Raw genomic sequence first — 19,010 nt, 5'->3', positions numbered from 1 at the left:
ACGTAAATACTTTGTGTGAGCTGGAAAGTTCTGTATTGATGCTCCTTGGCCCACCACAGTGTAACACCAAGCGTCCTGAGCTGCCTCATCCCCTGCACTGCCCTGGCCCTTAGGGAACTGGTTGTCCACAACGCAGCCATGCTTGGTGCCAGCCCTCGTCCTCCCTTGGCAGCAGGCGTGGGCAGGCAGGTCCAGCACCATGGGTGGATCCTGATTATCACAGGTGGGCTTCTGGGCGCTCCAGAATGAAGCGGGACGGACTTGTGCTGCCAACTGCTGGTGCTTCCTCACCACCCCCTCGCCATCTGCCCTGGTTCAGGAGGATTGTGTGGTGGTTTTGCCCATTCCAGTCATGAAGGGGAAAGCGTAGGCTTTAACGATTTTAATCAGTACTGTGTGGACTAGCCCCTGCACGTAAACATTTATAGTTCTGAATTTACTTAGCTAATTGGTTTTTAAGTCATAGATTAAGTCATAGTTTGACCTGCTGTACAGCCCAGGCCAGAGTATCAAACCTCACTTAGTATTGAATTAACTCATTAACTTAGCCATTTTTGAGGTTTGTGATTTCAAACTGCAAACTTGATGGTTGAGAGAGCGTTGGTGAACATAAGTAAGATTTTTTTACCATGAAAACCCATGTTCCTTGGTTGGATTTGTGATTGTTTGGCTTAGAAGTAGCAGGATGGATTTCATTTGGACACCCTGCAAACAGCATTGTGGCCAAGACCAGATAGGCATACTTGAGTGCACACTGCATGCCTCTGAAAAAGCAGAGCGGCAGGAAGAGATGAGAACTGAGGCTTTCTTAGCCCTAGTAGGAATCAGCGTTGGTGGTTAATATTACAAAACCCCTGAAGCTTGGGGCTCATGTGTCAGGCTGCACAGTAGGAGAGGAAAGCATCTGCTTCTGTAGGCAGGTTATGTGACCTGCATCACAACATAGCAGTCCTGCCGGGCAGCTGAGGAATGTGCTTTGCGGTGGCACACCACCTTTGCTGCAGGACAGCACCTGGGTCATCCCATCAACCACTCACATCTACTCCAAGGGTGCAGGAGTGGGCAACAGCAAGCATGCTGCATTGGAAGTGCAAGTGCCATGGTAGGAAAAGGTGGAGTAGGGGGGGAAAGAGTGAGCACATTGTTGTGTGATGTGGTCAGATCTGTGCCCGTACTTCTTGTATACGTGTTACAGTGTTCTAATTGACCTCAAAAGTGGTAGCTTCATCCTAAGCTGAAAATGTGCCTTTCTGCGTGACTGATTACGATGAACATAAGCTCAAGCAACTCTTTAATTAGCTCAAGCATGTTTCTCTTTACCTTGAATGCTTATTTTTCATGTTTTCCTCTGTTGTCGCATGCAATCCAGACGCTTGCAGAAAAGTAAAACAGCTCAAAGCTGTGCGGTGTGGGCTCTTGGCAGCGCAGCTCTCTGCGTCCTGGTGTCGTCAGCTCTGCCACACCATGCTGCATGCAGCACAGCATCATACAGCTGGGAATGACAGATTTTGCTGCAGTGCTGCACCCTTGTTACGTGTTGCAGCAGAATCTGTCAGACTTTGTTTTCACGTTCATTCTCAAAATTGCTTTTGTATACATTATCTGGATTTGAAGCTACAGCACTGGCTTGTGGCTTCCTCATTGGGTTGGTTTGAAAATCGCAGGATATGTTTCCAAAGCTGAAAGGAGGCTGCAGAGTCTTCAAGCTTGTGCTGATCATCTGATTCCACTGCAGCAATTTCAGCTGCTTGTGCCTTTGAGGTACCTGTGCCTCACGTGGGAGTGCAGTGGGTTACCTTAAAGGGAAAATCTGATGAAACTGCTTCAGGAACTTGTTGTTACATGTGATATCTTAGTGGAATTTACCAGAATAGAAAGGAGATTCCTGGCCTAGGATCTGGAACAGAGCTGAAAAAATATTAATTCTTCAGGTAGTGTGAATCATTTGGAAATATGTCTGTTTTTACTGGAGAACAATAATTTCTGTGTGATAATAAATAACTGTTAGTACTGCATTGTGGTGAGAATTTGAACTTTGAGCAGTTCGAGAAATCCTAACTAAGCTTCTCACTCCATTGTTTGTATACCATTCTGTATAGCTCCTGTTTGGGATTGGTTTTAGTGTTGTTGAGTGTGATTAATGTCTTAGCATAATAGTATCCTCTGTAACGTGGGTGTTGATATTTCTATGTGAGATTTGCCTGTACTATATTATAAACTGCCTGCGTATGCTCTTAAATTCTCTGGGTGTTGCCTGCAGGTAGCTTTTTGCATTGGGCAGAGCATAGCAACAAGAAGCACAGTTTGGAATAGGACATTTCTTTTTGTCTGAAATGAACTGTCATAGAGGTACCAGGAAGGGGAGAGCAAGTGTCATCAGTGTACTGGGAAAGCTGTGAAACTCTGTGTTTGAAGGTGAATGTGGGAGCAATGCTATAACCTGCTGTGGAGGTGGGGAGATCTGTTTTCCTGTGGTGACTGGAAGATGGGGGGGCTCTTTGGGTGCTTAGTTTCTGCAGAGCATAGACAGCAAACGGGCTCCTGATAGCTGAGTGTTAAATAGCTACGGATGTGAGGCTGGCTTTAGGCACAGGCAGAGTAAACCAGCAACTGCTGAGTGCGGTAAAACAGTTGTGCCCTGTTGACTGCCTTGATTGCCGTGTGGCACCTTGATTACCCTGCGGCACTTTTGGTTGCCATGCAACACTCCTTGAGCCAGGGTCGCCTTCCTTGCATCTCTCCCAAGCAGCAGTAGTGGCAAGCCCTAAGCCCTGTTCTGTAGCTTTCTTTCCCTGACTGTTTTACAACAACAGAATGTGCTCCCAAGCTCCCACCCACAGATCATCTCCATTCACTTTTTCCTCTGCTGCCTACATTTTGAGCTGATTTGCAGACCAGGGGCTTTTTTTTTTTTCTCCCCCCTCCTATTTTTTTTTCTTCCTTTCTTCTTTTTTTTTAGAGATCTCTGCCCTGTGTGCCTCCAGTGACTTCTGCGACTGCGGGAGCATGTGGCTGGGAGTGCTCAGCATAGTCCTTGCCTCAGAACCCAGCTGTGCTGTGTGTGAGCTGGTGGGGCACACAGAGCACCTCTCTTCTGCAAAAGCAGGTCTGGTGGCAAAAAGCTGGACAAGGTCAGCAATGCATTGGTGGCGAGGCAGTGACTGCATGTGGGGATGTGTAAGTAACAGCACAGTGGGCAGGTCAAGGAAGAAGGTTGTTCTCTTCTGCTCTGTATTGACGAGGTGGTTGGTATCTGAAGTGCTGTGAGAGTTGGGTGGATCTTTCACTAGACCAGGGTGCCCAAAGCCCCATCCAGCCTGACCTTGAACACTTCCAGGGATGGGGCATCCACAGCTTCTCTGGGCAACCTGTGCCAGGGCCTTATCACCCTCATTGTAAAAATATGTTCCTTATGTCCAATCTAAACCTTCCCTCTTTCAGTTTGAAACCATTGCCCCTTGTCCTGTCACTACAGGCCATGGCAAAAAATCTCTGTCTTTCTTATAAACCCCCTTTATATATTGAAAGGCCACAGTAAGGTCTCCCCAGAGCCTTCTCTTCTCTAGGCTTAACAACCCAACTCTCTCAGCCTTTCTTCACAGGAGAGGTGTTCCAGCCCTCGGATCATTCTTGTAGTCTCCTGTGGACCCGCTCTAGTCTTCTGGGGACCCCAAAGCTGGATGCAGTACTCCAGGTGGGGTCTCATGAGAGCGAAGTAGAGGGGGAGAATCCTCTCCATCGACCTGCTGGTCAGGTTGCTTTTGATGAAGCCCAGGATACGGTTGGCTCTCTGGGCTGCAAGCATATATTACTGTCTCATGTCCAATTTTTCATCCACTAGTACTCCCAAGTCCTTCTCCACAGGGTTGCTCTCAATCCTTTCATACCCCTGTCTGTGCTGATACTGAGGATTGCCCCAACCAAGGTGCAGGAAGTTGTAACATGGTAAATTCTGACTGGACATAAAGGAAAATAATTTTCACTGCAAGATTGGTCTGACATGGGAACAAGGCCCCAGGGGTTGTGGCATCTCCAGACTTGGAGATTTTCACAACTTGATGTGGTCCTGAGCAACCTGCTCCAGCTTTTGACACTAATCCTGCTTGAAGCAGGAGCTGGACTAGACTCTGTGACACTTGGGGTTAACTGGCAACCAAGATGCGACAGAAATTGTGGATTTCCCACTCCTTCCCTCCTCTGTAGAAAGGAATGGCCTGGTGGGGGAAGCGGTGTGTTCCCATCTTGGCACAGCCAAGCCAGTCCTTCCTTCCTGTGAAACATCCTTCCTTCCTTCAGTCCAGGGAGTACAAGGGGAAAAAGGACACATAAATAACACAAGGGAGCAAGGTTAGCCAGCCATGCCCTGGCAAAGTGCTGGAGGGAGACCCTCTGCAGCCGTTTGTGGTTTATGCTCCCTTTTTCACTCTCCACTTCTTAAATGTGCTGTAAGAAAAGCATATGCCGTCTTGGCTCTGATCTTCCTTTAGGATGGGATTCAGATAAATTAATGCTTGGCATTAAGCCTGCAGATTTCCTCTTTAGCATCTTGTGTAATGCTTGCAGGAATACGTGTGCTTCAAGAGTAACAGAATTTGTCTTCTGTCCCGAGTACCTGTTGTCCATTGTCCATGAGATACCAGTGGACTTAAAAGCAAATGCAGGCTGCCCAGTACAACTGCCTCTTTCTTGTTAATATAGGATATTTCAAGATTGTTGGTTTTCTAGCAGCATGAAACTGAGAATTTGGAATAAAGTTTTCCCATGATAGTCATGAGTCAATTGGCATCTTTAACCCTTTCATGCCCTATGGACAAGAGGCTGGTAGAAGCTGGAAGTTGGTGATGTATTCAACCCTCTCAGTGGGAGAAGTACTGCTCAGCACCTTCCTGCTGGAAATCCTGTCCCACATGTCCGATCCCAGACAGCTTCTTAGCTGCGTGCTGAAGGAGGCAGCTGGATTGTGAGGATGATCTTCTCTCTGGGAAGTTACAGCTATTCTTCTGCTGTGTCAGTGCCCACTCTAGGCAAAGGAGTCACTTTATGCAAGCAAATGGGGAATAACTCCAGCCTGTTCCTGGGAAGAGGGAACAGAGGCCAGGTATCCCTCTGCTGTCTCTTTCTGCATTAAGGAGAATCCCAATGGTGGCTGCTGAATCCCCCAGCCAGTCAGCAGACCTTGGACCTCTAACACGTGGAGAGCATCAAGTCTTCCCTCACAGCTCTTAGGCCAGAGCAGGGTCTATAGTGTAGTGCACATGGCTGATCTCTGCCTACCAGTGCAGTGAGACACGCTCACCTTTTTGGGCCAATTGCCCAATTTCTGGTGCAATGCTGTATGTCCTGTGTGTGCAATGCCTGTTGTCCTTTTGAGATGCTCAGCCTACAGGTGAAAATACTCTGTCCATAAATTCATCAAGGCTTTTGAGTGGGCCGTTTTCAATGGCACGACTATATAGTGTCATAACACTATCCTGGCAGTTTCTCTCAGAGCCTCCACATCATCTGTGGAGCATTAAATTTGAGGTTAATGTGTTTAAGTCCCCACAGCTACAGGAGTGCTTTCACAAAGGCAGCATATTCCTTAAAAGATCCAGGCTGTGATCTGTTTGTAAAAGTTGTTTTATTTACTTTTTTGTTACCTGAGGGTATTTTCAGCAATAAATTGAACACAAAAGACTCCTGTTAAGTCTTTCAATCCTCCCAGCTGTCTTCATTAAATAAATCACATTTAAGACAGTGACATAAGTTCCTGACTACCTCTGTTCATTTGACTTTGCACTTGCAAGTGAACAAAAAAGATATATGCTGAAGCTGCTGGGTGGGAGCTCGTGGGGAAAAAAATTGTGCATCATTATAAGGGAGTCCAAGATCACAATTAATATTTGTGGTACATCCAGGGGACAGAGTTCCCCAGAGTTTGTGTCGGGAGGCCGTGAAGGATTTGGAAATTACTCGCAGTGCATTAGTTAGCCAGCCAGCCTTCGTTTACCTGTGTGAGTTGTTGTGAAATGCTGTACCTGAGGTCCACCTAGTTCAAATGACTTCGGGGAGATATCACACAGGCGTTGGCTGCCTTGCTGCCTGTGAGTCAGTGTGTGTGGTGGGTGGGGTATCCGCCGCTCCTGTGACGCTAACGGCAGGGCTTCCTGCTGGTGCATCATGCCTCTTCTTGCCTGCCTGCTGTCCTGCCGGCCTGTAGCCCGTGAGGGGCTTGCTCGGCTCAGCTGGCTGCAATGGAGCCTCGGTTTAGTAACAGCACCCAAGGTCTTGCTTTAGAGCAGAGTGTGCATTTCATGGATTGCAAAAGGAGCAGACAGGAGACAGTTTCCTCCTTGGCTCGAAAGGTTCGCTTCGAGCCCACAACAATGGTGCTAGCGTGGGGGAGTCCTGCAGGCAGGCTGCACGGTGTAACCCAAGCCCACCAGCCTTCACTCCAGAGGCATTTCAAATGACTGACCAATTCCACCTGTGCTCTTTGTGCCAACAGCATTAATCCTTGCTGTTCCCCAGCCAACTGAGCTGAGGGATGCTGCTAGTCTCTTCCCTCTCTAACAAATGCTCATCCAAAAGCTGCAGAGTTGTACAGTGTTTCTGGTGCCACTGGGCTCCAGCACGTGTGTGAGCTGCTGCAGTCCTGTCACTGCCAGCATGCATGACGCTGCGGGCTTCCAGAAAGACACAGCCCTGCCACTAGAAGTTTACAGGTCAAGTCTAAACCCTGGTTTGCTCTGGGAGCAACAGCAGTGGCACCTGTAACCTCATTCATCTTCCTTGGCTTCCTCAGTGGCCCCTCCACAAGTCTGAATTGCTACTAATTGCAGCCTTTGTTCAGCCCTATGTGTTTTGGCTGCAAGGGCAGGGCAGATTGCTGAGCATGCCCGCAGAAGCACTGCTGTCCATACATCCCAGTGTAGTGTCCCAAAATGGTGCCACCAATTTCATCTTCTGCATCTGCACTGAGCGGGGCAAGTGTTGAATTTGCATCGGGGAGGCTGTGTTGCATGTCAGCTAGGCCAAAACAAGCTTCTCGCAGATGAGCCAAGGGAAACAGCAGCATACCCTGAAGAGTGTTCCCCCCAGCAAGAGCAACCATCCAGAGACTTTGGGTAAAACTTTACTGATTTTTGGGATTTTGATGATCATGTTTCTTTCTAGTGGCAGGGCTGTTCAGGGGGTAGATAGCAATGCTGATGGTTTATAAAGTGGATGTACAAGAGAGCAGTTAAAACTAGCCTTATGCTTGAATATTTAATTTTATCAGAGTAATTTGTTCTAGGTGCCTGCTGAGGGTTATTGAGTTAAAGGGCTATTAGTAAAGATTAATGAAAAATTATAATTTAGACATTTATTTAAATCTGAATGATCATTTTCAGTTCGGGTCACATTTTATTTCCTTGTGTTGCTGTGCCATCAGTCTGAGGGTCTTGTGTGGTGCCTGCTGGGCTGAGTTCCGCACGCACAGAGTGGAAGGAAGTATAGGGCAAGGTGTGCAGAAAGGACAGGATGCCTTTCCCAAAATGTAGCTAAAAGTTGGCCATTTGTCTAAGCTGTTCCCAAAAGACTTTCCTTACTAGTACTAAGGAGTGCTACGGGACAGTCCTGAGCCATCAGTGCTGCTTTATGTTTGTACCGTTCTTGGCATGGTGTGGCCTGGACCTTCCCAGACATCTCCTGGGCATGGCTCGGGATTTAGCAAGGACTGTCCCTTTTGGAGGCAAAGCAAGTTTAATAGGACAGGGGGGCTTGTTCCATACTAGTTGGTGTTGGGGCAGAGGATGAGAGGATGGACCTAAGCAAGGTTCATGTACTGATACAGGTGTACCCTTAAGTGCTCTCTGGTCAGCAGGATGACAGTGCAGTCTCCGACGAGCTATTAACCTACTCGGCCTTACGCAGCAAACTGGGATCAGGTGATCAATTATCTGACACCTGTGCTGCCTACCTTCTTGGGTTTTTTTATCTGTGGAGGGTGTCTGGACTCTTTTTATATTGAATGCACAGCTTTAGAAGGCTAAATTTTGGGGATACATGTACTGTCCAAGGAGATGGACCATTCAAGCAGAGAGCTAAGCCAGGCTCTTCCCTCAAACCATACAAAGGTAAGGCTTGGTAGGACCTTGAGGTCAGGCAGTTGGATTTCCCAGTGCAGAAGAGCTGGGAGGGGTGCCAGAGGGCTGCCCTACTCACCCTTAGTTTTCAGCAGCCAGTTGGCTACTCATGATGGTGTGGCACTGCAGCTGATGGTGCTGAAGTTGTGCTCCCTGCTGCAGGTGGCTGAGCCTGCATACAGGTGGGCTGTGAGAGGGACATGGGAGTGAGTCAGTGAGGAGCAGCACAGGCAGCTTGTGAGGAGAGCTGTGCCTCTGAGCCCCGTGCGGCACTGTGGTTGCATCTTCAGTGCAGCATGGAGCTACCTGCTGCCTCTGGCCAATTCCTGGATAACATGGCGATGCCTCGGTGATCCCTTTGTGTGGCTGTGTACTCCAGGGTGCAGCCCTGTAGCTGAGCCCTGAAGACAGTATTGCATCTGAGGTCCCAAAGTCCTCAGAAAACCAGAAATATTACTTCACCTGCTGTGTGTACAGCTCTTCTCTTAGTGTGTCCAGACTATGTCTGCCTTTTTTCACAAAAGTTGACCTTGTAGGAAGGTAGGAAGCCTGCTCTTGCCTCTGTATTTGCTTTCTGCTGTGAGTCCACCCATTCTCTGTTTAGGTGGTTCACTTGCTTGTGGTGCAAGACTTGTTTTGGTTTGGGTTCTGAAGTGTTTTTCCTGTGTGTCAGGATTATTCTCTGTTCTGGGCTCACTGTTGCTCTCAGCTTGGTGGCACCTTTACATTGACTCAGTCTCCACTCCATTACTCATGCTTCTAATGAGACTGCTTAACAGTCCCAACAGAGGGGTTGTGCTAGGAAAATATGAGAGGAAAGGTCACTGTTTGTCATGTTTCTTATATTCTTCCCCCAACAACCATTGCTGGTGATGTTCAGAGACAGATTTTGACTACGCAGACCTTTGACCTCCCATGGGAGTTCTTACCATCTCTCTTTTTTTATTATTGAAAAGGCTTCTTATTTTCACTCTGAATCAGGGGACAGTTTCAGAGGGTCCTGGGCTTTCTGGCTCACTGAGGTTTCATCTAGGCTTGTGTTTCCCTACTCTGCTTATGGGAATCCATGTGGGAGACAGTGTCAGAAGCCTTAATAGAGTCAACGTACCTTACATCTACGGCTGCTTCAGCTATTCAGTGTGACTCTTACCCATTTTAACAAGGGTTAAAGTAGATACCAGCAGAGCTATGAATTTGAATGTCCCAGTTCTTTCTCCATTTTCACAAACTTATGTTCTTCATACTTCAGCTTCTGCCTTCAGCTTGATTTTAGAGATGAGAACTTCCCTAACCTGGGATTCATCTCCTTTATCAGAGTTTAGACTAGTTAGCAGGATTATATGTTGCTCTTGATGATGAGCAGAGTCTTGTTCATTGAGGCTGGCACAAAACTACCTAATTAAAAAAAATGCAAATTAGGTTGTTAAATAATCTGTTGACAGCTCTGTCTTGGGTTGTGACATGAGACCAAACATTCCCTCTGTGAAATTATGTGTTGCTGCCTCCTTGTTGCAGGGCTTCCACCTCTAGGCAAGTGTGGAGTCAAAGCCCTTCTGAAACAGCAGACACTGAACAACATGGAAGTGAGGACAGAGCTTCCAGCCCCAGACCACATATTTGAGTTGTCTAGCTGTGCACATTTGTCTTGGGATTTAAACCACCAAGGACATCTGTGTCACCTTGCGCGTCAGCTTCAGGATCAGAGGATTTACCACCAGATCTGGATGCTGGGTTTGCTTTGGCTTCACCTTGTAGCTCTGCCAGTCTCCAGGAGTGTGCTGAAGGCCAACACATGGATGAGACGAACCCATTCTTTACCCTTACAGTTGAGCTGCGCTGTTGTGCAATGTGGGATCCAGGGTTTTTACATCTGGTTGAAGTCATAAAGCAAAGCATAGCTGATGCTTTGCCTGGCCTGCCAGAGAGGGCAGAGACCTTTCAATGAAGAACCACTCTCCGTGGTTTCCATCTCTGCCATAATCCTTGTTTCACCCAGCTCCTGATGCAAATCTAGCAGGACAGATCTTTTCCTTCTTTTGCGATTATAAGCTGGGCTTGACTTTCCTACCCAAGGCCATTATGTTTGTCCTAGATTAGCCCACAAGTGTATCTAGCCCAGTATTTTTGCAGTGGCTAAGAACAGGGCCCTAGGGAAGAGAGTAGAAACAGGGAAAACCTGCGGCAAGTAGTTCCTGTGTGCTGTCCCAGCCTCCGGCCCCTTGTGGCACAGGCGCTTACAGAGCTGGATGTGGCTTCTGTGGATTTACTAACCCTCAAAAGACATCTATGGTGTTACTTTATCTGTTTGCTCCAAACCTATGGAAACTTTCAGCATCCACAGTGTCCTGTGGCAGAGTCCAGCAGCGTATCTGCATGTCATGAAGAGCAGCATCCCTCCTTGTTTGTTGTGACTGCAGAGACAGTGAACATTTGATCATATCCCTCTTCTCCAAACTATTCATAATTTTGTAGATCTGTCATATTCCTCATGAGACATTTCATTTTCAAGATTAAATAGTTCTCATTTGTCAGTGATTTCCTCTGCAGAAATCATACTTTTGGCCATCTTTGTTGCATATCTTTTCTAGCTGGCAGCAGAGGCTGAGATGGAACCAGAGTTGCAAACAGCTTTGGAGATGCTGGCACACCATGGGTTGATACAGTGGCAAATTAATGTTTTCTTTTTTTTTTTTTTCTTTTGTGCTGCACTTTTTTCCTAGTAACTCATAGTATTAGACTTGATTTTTTTACCACTGTGGAACGATGAGCTGGTGTTTTCCTGAATGCTTGCAGTAAGCTGAAAGTTTGTTATTTTACATGTAAAGTTAGGATGGTTTTTTCCTATGTCTGTAACTTAATGCTAATCTACACTGAATGTCACCTATCATTTCCCCAATCAGACTTGGAAGGTCCTTCCGTAGATCTTCAAGGTTAGCCTTTGCCTCTATGACCCTGAGCTCAGAGCATCTTCAGCTGCTTTTACTAACTTGGTGGTGGAATGCATTGATGTAGGGTGGCAATGAGGGCACGTCCTGCGTTGCTGGTGTCACGTGGGGGCACTAGCTTCTCCAGGAAGGTGCAAGTTTAAAGTTGGAAGTGCAGATCCACAAAGCTTTCTGAAGCGAAACCGGTTGCTGCTGAAGTGCTTATGTAGATGGGAGCTAATAGGAGCTCTATCACTGTTTTCTGTAAGAAATGCTCCTGGCAGCTGTGGGCAGTCAGAAGTCTCACTGATGGAAAAGTGGTGTCTTCCTCCACATCTTCCTTCCTTGCTCCTGTGCTGCTCACTTTCACTCTTTTTCATACCTTGTACTCCTTTGTGCTGGGACAAACATCTTTCTTTCCTATTTCTTACCTTAATGAGGTTAGTTTTAGCCCAGATAAGTCCTGCATGAATGCTTGGGGCAGGAGTCTGTGAGTGTGCATAGCAGGGGGGAATATGCAGCTGGGAGTGAGAAGACATCGGATCCAACTCAGCCAGCACACATTGCTCCAGCAGCTGCACTGTTAGGACAGTTGGGACATCCCTGAGCGAACAGCAACAGACCCAGTACTTGTTTAAATGACTGATGCAAAGTGTAGGAATCCAAATTGCAACGCAAGCAAGGAAACTTGTGTTTTCATCAGAGCATGGACCTCAGGAAAGACAACTTGTAAACGTTGTGACACATGGGCAGCAGAAGAAAGAGGACCTGGGGGAATCCTTGAACAAATACTATTAAAGGTTACCTCCTTGGGTAGACTAGCTCAAAAAACCTGGAAAGTGCCACCTTCCTTCTGGAGTGTTATCATATGGTCTGAGGGCCAGAGCACCATTGCTGTGGCAACAAATTTTTCAGATGTCTCCTTATTTCGGTGGGATGTCCAAAACAATTTTGAAAATAGGCCATGGGACTAGCTGTGCAACAGTGCATCAAAAGATCAGTCAAGGCTGCTGGGGAAGCCGAGTTGCAGTGGGTACAGGTTCAGTGTGATGCCCTTCAGCCTTTTTTGGGTGAATCAGACTTGCCACTGTGGCTTTCAGAGTTGCTCCCTGGCAGCAGCAGGCAGCCTGTGACCCTGTACTTCAGGATGATTAGCAAAGCTGCTGTTTTCTTCTGAAGTACACTTCAAACTATGAGGATGGCAGCTCTGCTGGTCCTAGAAAAAAAAAAATGGCGCATGCATTTGAAACCTAGGAGCATGCACTGTCACGTTGAACCCTGGGGATAGCTGTGACTCTGTGTGTGGGGATGAGGGGTGCACTCCGTTGTTGCCTAATTTCACTGTTGAACAGCACACTGGGAGATGTGAGGTGGTTGTTTTCTGCTTAGTCTCCCCACATGGCTTTGCCCTGCAGCCACATTGCTGTCTTGGCCTCCAGACACTGGTGCAGATGTGAAGTGTAGCTTCTTTTGGGCCTGTGTGCTTCCTTTTTCCAAAACTCTACTCTGTCCCAGCTTTTGAGATCTGCTGGGAGTTTGCTGAATTGCATTTCTGTGCGAAGGCTGGGCAGGCACCCACACACAGGCTGGTTGCCTGCCTGTCCTTTCATTTCTGTCCAAGGCAGAAAACAGATGGTTCAGTAACTGCAGTAGTTCAGGGAAGTCAGTAGCTATGGCAACTCCCCAAGTTGTTCTTGTGGCGGGTGTAAGGGAGCTAAAGCTTTCGTTTTAGCACTTACAAACTCCATTGATTGAGTTCTTACAGGAAGGAGGTTGCAAGACTGACAAGTTTTCTGTGTTATTGGGTCCATGAGCTCACTTTTTTGGGAGGGCTTTTGGAGCAATCCCCATTTTCTGCAGGGTTTGTAAGGATCCGTGTGGAAATGTGAATGGCTGAGCGAGGCTTTTGGCCAGGAAAGCTCACAGCAATCAAAAGAGCATTCCTGCAAAGGAGCTGGCTCGGCTGTCCTTCCACCACTCTGCTAGGAGAGTGGAGTATACCCCATATCAGACGGGGTGCAGAGAAGCATACAATAAAAATACAATTTTCATGCCAACAGGGATAGGTCAGTGCCCATGTGGTTCTCGGTTATAATGCTAGGAAGACTGCAAAGGTTAAAGCTGCCTACAACTAATGACCGAAATTATTCAGAGATGGTTATGAGTACTTGAAGCTGATCTTATTAGGTGTATCATACCAGGGATGCTTTTCCCACCTCCGTAGGTGTTGCTGGACAATACATGTTGTGGGTTTATGCTTTTGGGTACTTTGCCCATTTGTAGTGTGGCACGTGTCAGACGTGCAGTGTTTGTCTGATCTGGATAGGTATTTGGGACAGGAACAATACAAGAGCCCGAGAAGATAAGAGCTCTACCGGATGACGGCAAAGGTTTAGCTACCCCATATCCCATCTCCAGCAATGGCTAGAAATGGACTCCCAGGAAGAAGTCGGGGAAGCGTGCAATGATGCAGGCCAGAGGCTTCTCCCAACCTCCAAGTTTTGGCTCAGAGACTTGCTGAGCTAGGAGTGGGTCCCTGTCCCTGTATGTATGACCTTGAGAGATTTTTCTTCCATGAATTTGTCTAGTTGCTGCTTTATGAACCCATGAGGGGGACTTTTAGCTTCCACAACATCCTGCAGCAAGGAGTTCCCCAGCGTAACACCACATATAAGCAGAAGCAGAGCGCTGAACAGAGTGAGCCCAACCAGAGACAAGCAGAAGGCAATGGGATAGGGAGTGAAAACACCATCAGGAAATGGAGCTGATATTACTGTCCCAGCCTTCAGCACAAGCATGACAGAAGAGGATGAAGGGAATAGAGCTGTGCTTGAAGGCTAACATTTGTGGTGGCCAGGTGAAGAGGTTAGAAGAGCAAGTGTAGGAGGAAAGCTTGTTAAAGTGACAAAGGGGAAGATAGGTCTGAGAAGAGCTTTTATTGTATGCTAAATATCTGCGGAAAATGGGAGTTTGAGAAGCAGAGAGAGGTAGGCTGAAATGATGTGGGAGAAGAGAGAAGAAAAGGAACAGAGAAGGCACTGTAGGTCAGACCAAGGTGCCCATCTCCTCTGCATCCTAGCTGCACCAGTGGCCAAAAGTTGGGGAGGAGCATGAGAATAGCTAATATACAGTATGATTTTTCCCCCCCTGCCCACTTCCAGGGACTTCCTGAGTCATAGGACTTTGTGTTCTTTGCATTCAATAATCTTTGAAATTTTCTTCCACAGATTTTTCTAGTAATTTTCTGGATCTGTATTAACTTTTGGCATCCATAATACCCTGCAAGTGGTGATTTCCATGGTTTTGCTGCTTGCTCTGAACCTCCCCACAGTCATTCCAGCTGATGCCCATCAGTTTCTGTTTTATGGATGGCAGCAAACATCAACTTCCTTTACTCCTCTCCTGATTTTTATGGCTCTGTATTAGTACCTACTCCCTCCATCTGCTGTCTGTTTCAAGCTGGAGGGGCTGATCCTGGGCAGTCTCCTTACATGCTGCCTTTCTGAAATGGATGAGCCAGAAACCCACAAGACATGAGACTGAGCAGCAGTTTTCCCTCCTGGTTTACTTTCCTCCTCTAATACTCTGGTTTTTGTATTGCTATTAACATTGAACCAATGTCTTCATAAATACTGCAGTATCCCTGAGGAGTCCAAGGCCCCTTTCCTCAAAAGGGGCAATGCTGGAGAATTACAGATAAAAACCAATGACGACTGGGTACAAAGTAGACAACAGTAATGGATAAAATGCTGGCCTTGTGGCAGGACAGTTGGGAAACTTCAGTTAGTCTGAGACTTTCCTAAAGTTTGGATCCCGTGGCTTTCAGGCAGCCTGTGGGTGGTTCTGCTCCAGACGGCACCTTGATGCTAGCACATTAGGGGCATGAAGAGAAGTGATGGTGACAGCCATGGTCCTGAAACGCTTGCAGTGCTGAGCTTGATGGAGGTGAGAGGGAGGGATGGAGGGGGTGAAGGAGGTGGAAGACCTCTGTATTCAATAAATATTACAAAGGCAGCACTGAGCTGGGGCTGCTTTCCCATGCTATCCGCAAGATGCTGCCAAGGTTGTGGCTTGCTGGAAAGATGCCTGCATAGTGTTTGTGAAATCAAATGTGACAGTAAACTCTGTTTCTGAGGACCGTACAAGTAGCAGCATGGGACACTGAGTCAGAGAAGAAAAATATCTTCCCCAGCTTTGATTCCAGTGCAGGATGGGGCATTTTTCTTGAAACAGTGTGAAGAAGGCAGGAAAGTAATTCTTGAGGCCTATGATGTGATGAAGTCCACAGCTATCCCACCAACTCTTCTGCTTGTCTACAATACTTAAAAATGTGTTGATGAATTCAAATATAAGGCAAATGTAGAGCTTGTCAAAACTAATAACTTCTGCTGCATGTACAAGGCACTTTTTGATACCTGGCAGACAGGAGCAGCATGCTGACAGGTTTTGATAGCATTGATCCATTTCTGATCAAGAGCTCCAGAGTACAGGTAACATTCTCTTTGCCATGAGGTTCCCAGGGCAAGGATGCCACCAGCTGCAGGGCTGTGTTTGGCGTTTGTGCAGGTTAACACCATCATGTATTGCTGGAAGGAAGATGCTGCACCTAATCACCATATACTCAGACCTTTACTTGTGAGTCTTTCCAGTGTGATACAAGCAGTGATTTAAAAGGGAGCCAGAGGTGAGCAGTAGCAGCTTTGTATAGAAAAGCAAAATGTCTGCTGTGGACGATAAAGCAACAGCGACTGTGTCTGCTCAAACCCCAGCGTTGCTCAAGTATCTGCTGTGAGCAACTGGGGGTGGCTTTATGCTCTGCTTCTTTCACATTGGCCCTGCCAGTTCCGTGTAGAGAAATTCCTTTTATAATGCCTGGAGCAGTGCAGCACTGAGGAGTTCAGTGGGTGGTGACTGGAGTGTTGGTGTAGGGTCGGTGTGACTCGACGTGCCAGATCCTCTCCTGCATCTGCAGAGCCTGCTGCAGTCTCCCACACTTGCTGTAGATGCTATTTTGGTGTCTCTGTTTTAGTCTCCTTGAACGTTGTGGTCACTGTGGTTATTTTTGGCTGCTTTCTCATTATTTCATGTCTCTAGTCTAGCATTGTATTAGTCAATATTCAAACCACTTCCAGATTGTTTGGCTTGTTCTGACTTTGAGAATTACCTCTCCCACTGGATGCAAATGTTTCTGAGACAATTCATCCCCCAAAATCAGACATCCCTAAAAGTCACTTGGCATTTTGCCTTTATGTTCAGTGGCACCAGGGTGCCCCTTTCCCCACCCTGTGTAAGCAAACACATCATCTGCCTCTCTTCAGCTGCCCCAGGAGGTTGTTAGGCACCTGCAAGTGGCATGTGAGGTTGATGACGAATAGTGGACTCTGGTTCTTATTTAGTCTGAATATCTTGGTTTATACCCTTTCTTTTCTGGAGTATTTTTCTCCTGTTCCCATGACTATGTGTCATTGTGTGGAGTCAAGAACCAGGTGGTGGAGGGAACTCATAAAAGGCAAAATCAAATTAAGGAAAACTTTCCTTCCTTCTCTCTTTAACTCACTGAAGGCTCTGGCCACAGTGTCTACATCTGCTGCAATTTGTGACACCCATGTCCTTTTTCTATATAAATGGAAGAGAAATTTTGCTTTACAAATGAAGAATGACATGCTGGACTCCTCCCAGCCTGTTGCACCCCGGGGCAGGGAAGAAAAATCCCGCTGATGCTTTCTCCATGTTGAGCTGTGATACAAGCATGAATCGTCAGTAGCATTACCACGTTTGAGCATGACATGCTCACACTTCCTTGCATACATATGCAACACCAGAAACCCTTTAATTAAAACTGCAGAGGTATATGCACACAGAGCAGAATCCAAAAAAACACACCTAATCTATACTTCAGGTGGAAGAGTATGCATTAAACCCAGAGCATTGTCTAATCAGTTCCCTCCTGACCTGCTTGGCTATCTGGGACTGCTAAGAGGAGCCCTCTTCCTACCCCAGATTTTTCTGATGTATGTCTCCAGAGCTGTCCGTATGCCTGAAGTGACTGTCAGCGTCCTAATGCAATTTGAATACATAGTCTGGAGACCCGTGTTGCCTAAGGCTCCTTTTCCCCAGGTGTGTGCAAACACTCCCAGCATTGTGCTCAGTGCAAAAATACAGTTCCCACGGGTATTCTGAGTAATAACTTAGCAGAAAGCAGAATAGAGAGGATCTAAGCTCACCTCAGCATTTGGGGAGGTGGAGGGGAGGGAGTAGTACCAGGTGTATGCCCCATGGACAATAGCCTCAGTCTGCTCATCCCCTAAAACTAGACCAGCTGTTAGCTGAGGAGTGTAAAACTCTTAGCCTGTGTGGATTTGACACTGTGGAGGACCCCAAGGGCTCAAACTACAATGGGGCAAATTGCTATTCTTATCTCTGATTATAGCTGTGTTTGAATCCATTGATTTTCTGAGTGCTGCTCTCCAGGGTCTACTGGAAACCCCTACAGCTTCAAGAGCAAAAGAAGAAATTAATAAAAAGTGACTGGAGGACAAGGCATTAATAATTCTCATTCATCTTTAAGATTGAGTAAGGCTGAAACTTGACATATATGATGTGATGTTACCCTTTTGATGATGGCTACTGTGGAAGACCAGTAGTGCTGTCGCTGGGGGCCCAGGCTCCCTCAACCACAGTGAGGGATATTGTAATATCAGTATAAAAGCACAAACAAAAAAGATAGAAAAAACAAAGATTAAGTGCAAAATGTGCACATGAGAGATAGCAGAGTCTTCTAGCACTTGACTGACACGCATGGCAGCTGGCAGCATTTTTACCTTGGTGTAGCAGAGAGCACAGTCAGAGTGGGTGCCAAAAGTTATTCCCACGTGGGTGTGTTGGGGACATCCTAAGACCCACCAGTGGGTGCTTGTGGGACTCTTACCAACAACCAAATCAGAGCTAGGAACATGACATGTAGGGTAAGATGCTTCTGTGCATCTGGAAAGAAACAGTGTCATGATCCTAAGGACTTACGGCAGAGATTATCTGTGTAGGTCTCAAGTAGTAGTCATTAAATTGCTGTTTCTGAAATAAAAGATGGTTATCTCCCAATTCATAAAATTTTTCAGCTAGCATAAATGTTTCTAGCTAGAGGTTTTTTTGCCTCCATGCACAGCTGTGAATTGACTGTGTGTGTTTTATGCAGACAAGATAATACAGTCCCAGTGGAAGGTTGTATCCAATGATGCTACTAAAGAAATGTTTTCATAAAACTGTAGATAATGATGAGCAAAACTGAGTGTGCAGAAAAAATTAAATTTAAGAATGTGAAGGGTAATTGAGAGTTAGGAAAATACTCTAGTAAAGGTCCCGAATACTGAATTCTTACAGCTGTTTAACAGGATGCTGTGGCAAAACCACGCAGAGTCAGAAGAACCCTGAAAGGCAATCTATACTAAACAGGGGGAGGATGCAATTGATAATGATAAGTATAAATAAAGTTAGGACACACACGCGCTTGTTGAGGAAGACCAGAAAACAATGACAAATCCATGGGGAAAAGTAGAATCAAAATGAGTCATTTAAATAATGAATCCTGGTAAGTTCACTGCAGTGTTTCTTAGTCAGTTACTACTTTGAATCGGTTAAATTGTGTGCCATGTGTAGGGGTTTGGCTTAATGTGCTATAATAAAGAACCTTTTAGATCAGACAAAATCTTTTCTCCCTGTAGGTATTTACCAGTCGCACATTTTGCCTTAATATTTGCTTTGAGTAACAGATAGTTTGAGATTCCCCAGGCTTCCTACGTGTCTCATAGGAAGGGCATTTTTTTCAAGAACTCAAATCCAAACCGCTATTAGTGTAGCTCTTGGCTTAATGCAGGATTGTCCTTGTTGTTCAGGTGAAATCAGTGATTTCTTACGCGTTTTAAAGGTTAAAAAAGTACTGATGACTACTTTTCTGAGCCTTCCCAAAATTTTCCTCAGCTTT

At 46.4% G+C, this 19,010-nt stretch overlaps 1 protein-coding gene across 3 annotated transcripts in view; it reads left to right on the top strand.

Annotated features, from left to right (window-relative positions):
- The window catches only part of LUZP1 (leucine zipper protein 1), a 44,041-nt gene that overhangs the window by 4,711 nt on the left and 20,320 nt on the right, over positions 1–19,010 (top strand). Inside the window, exon 1 of one of the 3 annotated variants that reach the window (XM_075774229.1) lies at positions 17,522–17,605. The exons of the other annotated variants lie outside the window; for them this stretch is intronic. The gene's annotated coding sequence lies outside the window, so the exon portion shown is untranslated. Of the gene's footprint in view, positions 1–17,521; positions 17,606–19,010 lie in introns of those variants that run through there. 3 annotated transcript variants of the gene reach the window in all.

This window comes from Balearica regulorum, chromosome 22 (genome assembly GCF_011004875.1).
Source record: "Balearica regulorum gibbericeps isolate bBalReg1 chromosome 22, bBalReg1.pri, whole genome shotgun sequence".
In the NCBI taxonomy this organism is placed as follows: Eukaryota; Metazoa; Chordata; class Aves; order Gruiformes; family Gruidae; genus Balearica; species Balearica regulorum.
This window is presented reverse-complemented; position numbering and strand designations above follow the sequence as displayed.